Genomic DNA, 7905 nt, shown 5'->3' with positions numbered 1-7905 from the left:
GTGGGCTGCTGCTGCCTTTTTTTTTTTTTTTTTTTTTTTAAAACAGTCTCACTCTGTTGCCCAGCCTGGAGAGCAGTGGCATGATCACAGCTCACTGCAGTGTTGACCTCCCAGGCTCAGGTGATCCTCCCACCTCAGATTCCCAAGTAACTGGGGCTACAGGTGCATGCCACCACAGCCAGCTAATTTTTTTATATTAATTTGAATAAACGGGGTTTTGTCCAGTTACCCAGGCTGGTCTTGAACTTACGGGCTCAAGAAGTTCACCCACCTCAGCCTCCCAAAATGTTGGGATTACAGGCATGAGGTCCTGCACCCAACTGGCACCTTTGTTTTTATCTTATCAAATGTTTGCACAAGTACTTTAAGCCATTTCAAAAGACTTCAGTCTTAGAATTGTAAATTAAAACTGAGGCGGGGACCTCTGTTAGGACCAGAATTTCCTTGTTAAATGGCCTGTAGGTTGTATGTGGACAACCAGGCCGGGCGCGGTGGCTCAAGCCTGTAATCCCAGCACTTTGGGAGGCCGAGATGGGCGGATCACAAGGTCAGGAGATCGAGACCATCCTGGCTAACACGGTGAAACCCCCGTCTCTGCTAAAAAAAAATACAAAAAACTAGCCGGGCGAGGTGGCGGGCGCCTGTAGTCCCAGCTACTCAGGAGGCTGAGGCAGGAGAATGGTGTTAAACCTGGGAGGCGGAGCGGACTCCGTCTCAAAAAAAAAAAAAATTAGAAGGTAGAGTAAATTGACACCTAAAATGAAGGAGGTTCTATCTGTCAGAGCATTTTACATCCCCATAGATGGCTGCGGCCCACCCACCTCATGGACAGGCCGCCTTCAGCACCTGCACCCTTTTTTGAGAATGCTGGGATCACCATCAGTGTCACCTCTGCCTCTTGGGCCCCTCACCCAACATATTGTTCCCTTTCCAGGTCTTCCACGGCTGCTTGAACAGAGCAGGTATCACACATACTGTCTTCCACACAGATTCTGAACTCCACAGGGACCAGTTCTTGGTCTCTTTGTGTGTCCCCAGACCTAGCATAATCCTGTCACAGTAAATCAAGCTGTCTGTAGTCAGTTCTGTGGGTTCTAAACACTGCACCTACTACTGTGGGTCAGGCTGCCCTTTTGCAATGAGAATTCACCACGAGAAACCTAGGCTTACAGCAGTGAATTTACCCAGAATCAACTTGGTAAGTCGCATGGCTAGGACTAACTAAAACAATTTACTTCCTATGAGAATACAAAATGGAAGCAATCCGGTTTAAAGTCAGTTAAAAATCAAATTGGAATTGAAACTATAAGAATATTCTGCTTTAATTAAAAAAAAAAGAAAAAAGAAACCTTCACATTCATGTTAATACAAGTGCTCCCAGTTTCTACACGCCTCACACTGTAAGCCTGTTTTCTTCGATGTAATCGAATATCCAGTGCCTGGCATAATCGCTGAGTTTACGAGTTCCAGTAAATTATTAAGCAAGCTTTGTATTGCAAATTGTTCTCGGGATAATTTCTGTCTCAAGTCTGCAATGTGTGTACTCTGCATACTTTTTCTCATGTCCTTGAGCATAGTTTTCATTTAATATTTGTCTTTCTGATGAACCAATATTTATAGAATTTCTATAACTGAAAGCAACATTCCTGAAGGAGGGCTGAACTAATAGCTGCAGGGAGTACAAAATCACGGTAATTTATCGCTTCTGCTGTTGTACAATCATGCATGGGAGTGTTTCCGTTAGAAATGTATCCTGCTTTCAGGCCCGCGGACTTTACAAAGCCCACATTATGCAGCCTTAGTACAAATAAAGAAGCTGCATTAGCAAATCAAAGATAGGCACTTATCTTTTTCTTGTCTGCATGGAGGGAAAAAAAAAAAAAAACCCAAAACATCAGGTCCAGGTAAAGCAAAAGTATTCAACCAGCTTCAGTCTTCCTGCCCTTGCACTGTTGTTTGGACAATGGTTGGCTGTTGAGATCTGTCCTCAGAGAGTTCTCTAAAGTCGCGTCTTGTTCTTTTTCTTGTTTTGTTTTTTGGTTTTACTAGGTTGCAATGGCACGATCTCAGCTCACTGCAACCTCCGCCTCCCGGGTTCAAGCTATTCTCCTGCCTCAGCCTCCCAAGTAGCTGGGATTACAGGCGCCCACCACCACGCCTGGCTAATTTTTGTATTTTTAGTCGAGACAGGTTTTTGCCATGTTGGTCAGGTTGGTCTCGAACTCCTGACCTCAGGTGATTGCCCGCTCGGCCTCCCAAAGTGCTGGGATTATAGGCGTGAGCCACCATAAAGTAGCGTCTTTACCAACCGAGGCCTGGATGTGCACTTGCTGTAACATTCCCATTATTTGCTTGTTTTTTTGTTTCCTCCCTGAGGAGGTGAGCTCTTCCAGCACTCTGCAGACCTGCCAATTAGCAGAGCGTGGCATGTTGGGCACCCAGTAGGCACCACTGAATGAATCAGTCAATGGGCACACCACCATGTCCTTCCGCTTTCCAAGTCGTGTCCCTTCTGAGATGGATGATTTGTGTGCTTTGGAGGGCTTCCTCCCACATGGTGGTCTTCTTACAGGATTTCTAGTCAACTCGGTAGCTCAGAGTTAGGACACTGGGGGTTGAGGCCCAAGGAGTCCTTCACAACCCGAGTGCCCACATAAAAATACTTTCAAATTTACTGTCAGGAAGAGGAGGCCTGTGAAAGTCAGACAAATGCAGGCTGAGTCCAAGCACAGTGCGGAGTTTCTGTACAACAGTGGAATAATGGAATCAACAAAAATAAAGCTTTTCTTTCTGAGATGGAGTTTCACTCTTGTTGCCCAGGCTGGAGTACAGTGGCGTGATCTCGCCTCACTGCAACCTCCATCTCCCAAGTTCAAGCGATTCTCCTGCCTCAGCCTCCCAAGTAGCTGGGATTATAGGCATGTGCCACCAGACTTGGGTAATTTTGTATTTTTAGTAGAGATGGGGTTTCACCATGTTGTCCAGGCTGGTCTCGAACTCCTGACATCAGGTGATTGAGCCACCTCGGCCTCCCACAGTGCTGGGGTTACAGGCATGAGCCACCATGCCTGGCTTTTTTTTTTTTTTTTTTTTTTTTTTTTTTTTTTTTTGAGATAGTCTTGCTCTGTTGCCTAGGCTGGAGTACAATGGCACGATTTTGGCTCACTGCAACTTCCACCTCCCAGGTTCCAGTGATTCTGCTGCCTCAGCCTCCTGAGTAGCTGGGACTACAGGCACTTGCCACTGTGCCTGGCTAATTCTGTATCTGGAATAGAGATGGGGTTTCACTATATTGCCCAGGCTGGTCTTGAACTCCTGACCTCAAGTGATCCACCCACTTCAGCCTCCCAAAGTGCTGGGATTACAGGTGTGAGCCACTGCGCCTGGCCGAGAAAGCTTTATTTTTTTAGCCTGGGTCAGTAGAGCTTATTAGCAGTTTGGGGGAAACTAGTATTTCCAATTTTAAAGAGAAAAAACAATCATACAAATGATGTGAGCACTATTACATAGAAAGCAGAGAAGTGTTTTTGAGTTGGTATATGTTTAAAAATCTCAATCCACTGCTTAGACATTATTGTTTTAATTATTAGCTGCTAACACCACATGTGCTGCTCTTCCTAGAGCACCAGCAGAAAATGGGCTATGCTCCACCTGCCTGCCTGCCTACCTGCCCCGCTGAAGCTGCCTCAGGCAGAGCTCATGTGATAAAGACAGGGGATGTTGCTCTGTACCCAGGCCACTTTAAATCAAGACCAAATCATTATCAAGTGTAAATGACAGATGATTTGCAATCTGAATTATCTAGTGCAGACTATTTGCAAATAAGGATGTCTGTTGTCTCTCAGGTATGAGCATTGGATATATTTTGCAAACAAAGGCCAACCAACAAAATATTTCATCACTTTCCCTGCATTCCAGTCCCTTGCACACTTCCTCAGGGCCTGGTTAGTGCTCCAGACCCCAAGGCCAGTTGGGCCAAAGGAAAGTGGTTTGTAAGCTGTGCTAAGCCACTATGTGGAACCCCCCCCCCACCCTCCCCGTCCCAGGTCTGTTAACACGTGGATTTGACATAGATTTAAACATTTCTGTGGCTAGTTGTTTAATTTGGGATGAAGACAAGAATTGAAGAGAAGTAGAAAAAAACAAAAGCAAATGCAAGATCTACCTCTGTAGACTGGTTTAACCCAGGGCAAGATTACATCTTATATACTATTTATAGGAACAAGAGATTTTTTTTTTTTAATCAGGAAATATTTGAGCCAGTATTGATTATTTTCTGTTTAATTAAAATTCCCCACCAATAGCATAACTTGAAATTGGAGGGCTTAAAATGCAAATTTGAAAACTTTTACCAAGGCTCTGCAAACTACAGCCTCAGGTCAAATCTAGCAACATGCCCGTTTTTGTAAATATTTTCTTAGAAGACATCCACACCAGCTGTACGTTACTATAGTCCACAGCTGCTCTCACACTAACACCAGAGTTAAGTAATTGCAGCAGAGCCTATATGGCCCACAAAGACCCAAATATTTACTATCTGACTTAACAGGAAAACTTTGCAAGCCATGCTTTCAGTAATGACAAATAAACAAATCTCTACCCTTTTGCAATGCAGGCCAGGGCTCGCTAAACAGCATGAGAGCCTTGGGGTTTTTTTTGTTTGTTTTTTTGTTTTTGTTTTTTTTTTTGAGACAGAGTCTCACTCTGTCGCCAGGCTGGAGTGCAGTGGCTCAAACTCAGCTCACTGCAGAGACTCCGCCTCCCGGATTCAAGCGATTCTCCCGCCTCAACAGCCCGTAGCTGGGACTACAAGCACGCATCACCATGCCCAGCTAATTTTTGTATTTTTAGTAGAGACAGGGTTTTGCCATGTTGACCAGGATGGTCTTGATCTCCTGACCTTGTGATCTGCCTACCTCGGCCTCCCAGACTGCTGGGATTACAGGTATGAGCCACCGCACCCGGCTGAGCCTTGGTTCTTTGTTTCCCTGGCCTCACAATGCCTTGAAGAGCATTTTAAACAAAACAGACCCATGGGATCTGAATCTCTGGGCAATGGGTCCACATTGGCCTTGTTAAAGCTCCAGCATGGGCAACCAGGGTGGAGAACCACAGCTGCAGAAAAAACACAAATAAATGGCAGCTGCTGTGGTTTCTCCATCTCTCTTGCCTTTGCACTTTGACCTTTTCCCCTGCAGCCCGGCAGACAGAGCCACTGAGTTACCAAAGCCCTTTGCAGACTGAATAGTGAACTTACAAAGTCAGGTGATGTATCTTAGTGGCTGTCAATCACTGCACATTAGAATTACCTGGGGGAGTTAAGGAACGATACCAATGTCCTCTTTATCCTTCCCCTTCTTCATTCAGGCCTAACGCCATTAGGGGACCACAGTGACAGGGAGGTAGGGGGAAGCCGTAGTGGGCCAGGGGAGGGTGAGGGAGACAGCTGCAGACTCAGGGAAAGCTGGACGTGGGAGCTGCAGCCTGAGCAGGGTAGACAGGATGTCTATACAGGGGAAGGCGTGGCAGTGTAGATAAGAGATTACTTACATGCAGGTGGTTAATCAAATGAGTAAATAACCTAAGGGTAATGGAAGCCAGGTTTCTCACAATTAGAGAAGAGGGAAGAACCAAGGATCAGCTCTGTGTTGCTGGATTGGAATTGGGTTCTATCAGAGTCAACTCATGTGTAGTTAGGTATGTATGTATGCGCGCACGTACACACACACACACTCCCTAACTCTGTTCACTGAGAGAGCCTGGGAGCAGAGATGTTCCAAAAGCAATGAGCTTACTTATCACTAAAACCTTGGCTTCTAAATACCATTTTCCACTAAGAGGAACCCAGATTCTCTGGAGAAACATCTGATTCCAGGGCTGGGATAGGAAAATACAAGACGAACCTGTGACACCAGGTGCTGTGGTTCATGCCTGTAATCCCAACACTTTGGGAGGCCGAAGCAGGTGGATCACTTGAGGTCAGGAGTTCAAGACCAGTCTGGCCAATATGGTGAAACACTGTCTTTACTAAAAATACAAAAATTAGCCAGGTGTGGCGGTTAATCCCAACTACTTGGGAGGCTGAGGCAAGGCAATCACTTGAACCTGGGAGGCAGAGGTTGCAGTGAGCCGAGATTGCACCATAGCACTCCAACCTGTGCCACGGAGTGAGATACTGCCTCAAAAAAAAAAAAAAAAAAAAAAGAGCCTGAAACTCTTGTTTGTTTCAGCCCTTAAAGGATGATGAGGACATGTCAAAAGGATGCAGAAGCCAGCACGACGGGGTTCCCAATGGCCAAATCAGGGACAAGCTGAGCATCAGAATTAATCACAATAGTAAAGGGTTGTAATCCACTGGATACAATGGGAAACCACAAGTTTACATCGATCGAAATTTTAAAATGAATATATGGAAAGTTTACATAGTTTCAAAGTACCCACTTACAAAATGCTTATTAATTATAAAGGGAGAGAAAATAGTAACTTGGCTGTGGAGAAGCCTAGCAGACACCCCTTTAATCGAGTGATCAAAGTGAACGTTGTTGGTATGGGACAAGTTGAAATCACGTGCCTCACTGGGCAGAACACAACATCACTTCTGTGACATTCCTGCCCAAAGTGTGTGATCTGAGCTTAATCATGAAAATACACCAGATAAGCCCAAATTGAGAGTATCAGGTTCACGAAAGTCAAGGAAAGTTGACTAACTGTTCTAAACTGAAAGGGACCAAAAAGACTTGAGAACTAGATCCAAGGCTTGATTCTGATCTAGATCCTCTTGCTATGGAGGACATGATAGGAACACCCAGTGAATCTCAGGAATGGGGTCTGCGGGTTGGATGGTGGCAGCGTGACCGTGCAAGCATCCTGAGTGTGGCAGGTGCTTTGGAAAAGGGCAGCGTACTTGAATCTGCACAGATCACCAGGGGGTCTTCTTAAGATGCAGACTCACTGAGCCTGGGTGGGGCCTGAGGCTCATGGGACCTATCCAATCAGCTCCAGCTGTGCCCTTTCTGCTGGCCCAGGGACGATACTTGGAGTAACGCGGCTCTAGTGAACCTATGAAGAGCACTTGCTATTTGCCTCCCAAACACCCACCTTCCCCTTCTTTTGATTCTAAACTCTAATTTTCCTTTGAGAACATTCTCTCCTGCCCTCTGTGCACCTGTTTTGAGTCAGATAGTCCCCAACACTCAGGCATGAAGTGTGAAACCTGGGCCTCTGCCATCCCATCCTCTGGCCACTGTGAAAGGTTCAAGGCTGGCCCTGAAACCCAGGCAGGGTCAGTGTATTCATCTGCTCTCACACTGCTATGAAGAAATACCCAAGACTGGGTAATTTATAAAGAAAAGAGGTTTAATTGACTCACAGTTCAGCATGGCTGGGGCGGTCTCAGGAAACTTAACAGTCATGGTGGGAGGCACCTCCTCACAAGGTAGCAGGAGAGAGAATGAGCTGAGCGAAGAGGGAAGCCCCTTATAAAACCGTCAGATCTCAGGCGAACTCACTCTCAGGAGAACAGCATTGGAGAAACCACCCCTATGATTCAATTATCTCCACCTGGTCCCGCCCTTGACACGTGGGGATTATTACAATTCAAGGTGAGATTTGGGGGAGGACACAGAGCCAAACCATATCAGTCAGTGAAATGCAACTCTAACAAGCCTGGCTGAGTTCACACACCCTCTACAGACCCCATTTATCTTCTGTAGCCTTCCTGAACTCCTAAGCCTTACAGCAGCTCAGGCCTTGCCTTCTGCCCTCTAACTCCAAGGGCCTCAAAGGCTTTTCTGACCCCCACATGACTCCACCACAAAGTATCCATGTGCCCTTAGGAAAATGAATTTTTGCTTCAGTTTTCACACCTATAAAATGGGATACCACTTACCTCAAAGGATTGTCCAC

This window comes from Piliocolobus tephrosceles, chromosome 15 (genome assembly GCF_002776525.5).
Source record: "Piliocolobus tephrosceles isolate RC106 chromosome 15, ASM277652v3, whole genome shotgun sequence".
NCBI lineage: Eukaryota > Metazoa > Chordata > Mammalia > Primates > Cercopithecidae > Piliocolobus > Piliocolobus tephrosceles.
This window is presented reverse-complemented; position numbering follows the sequence as displayed.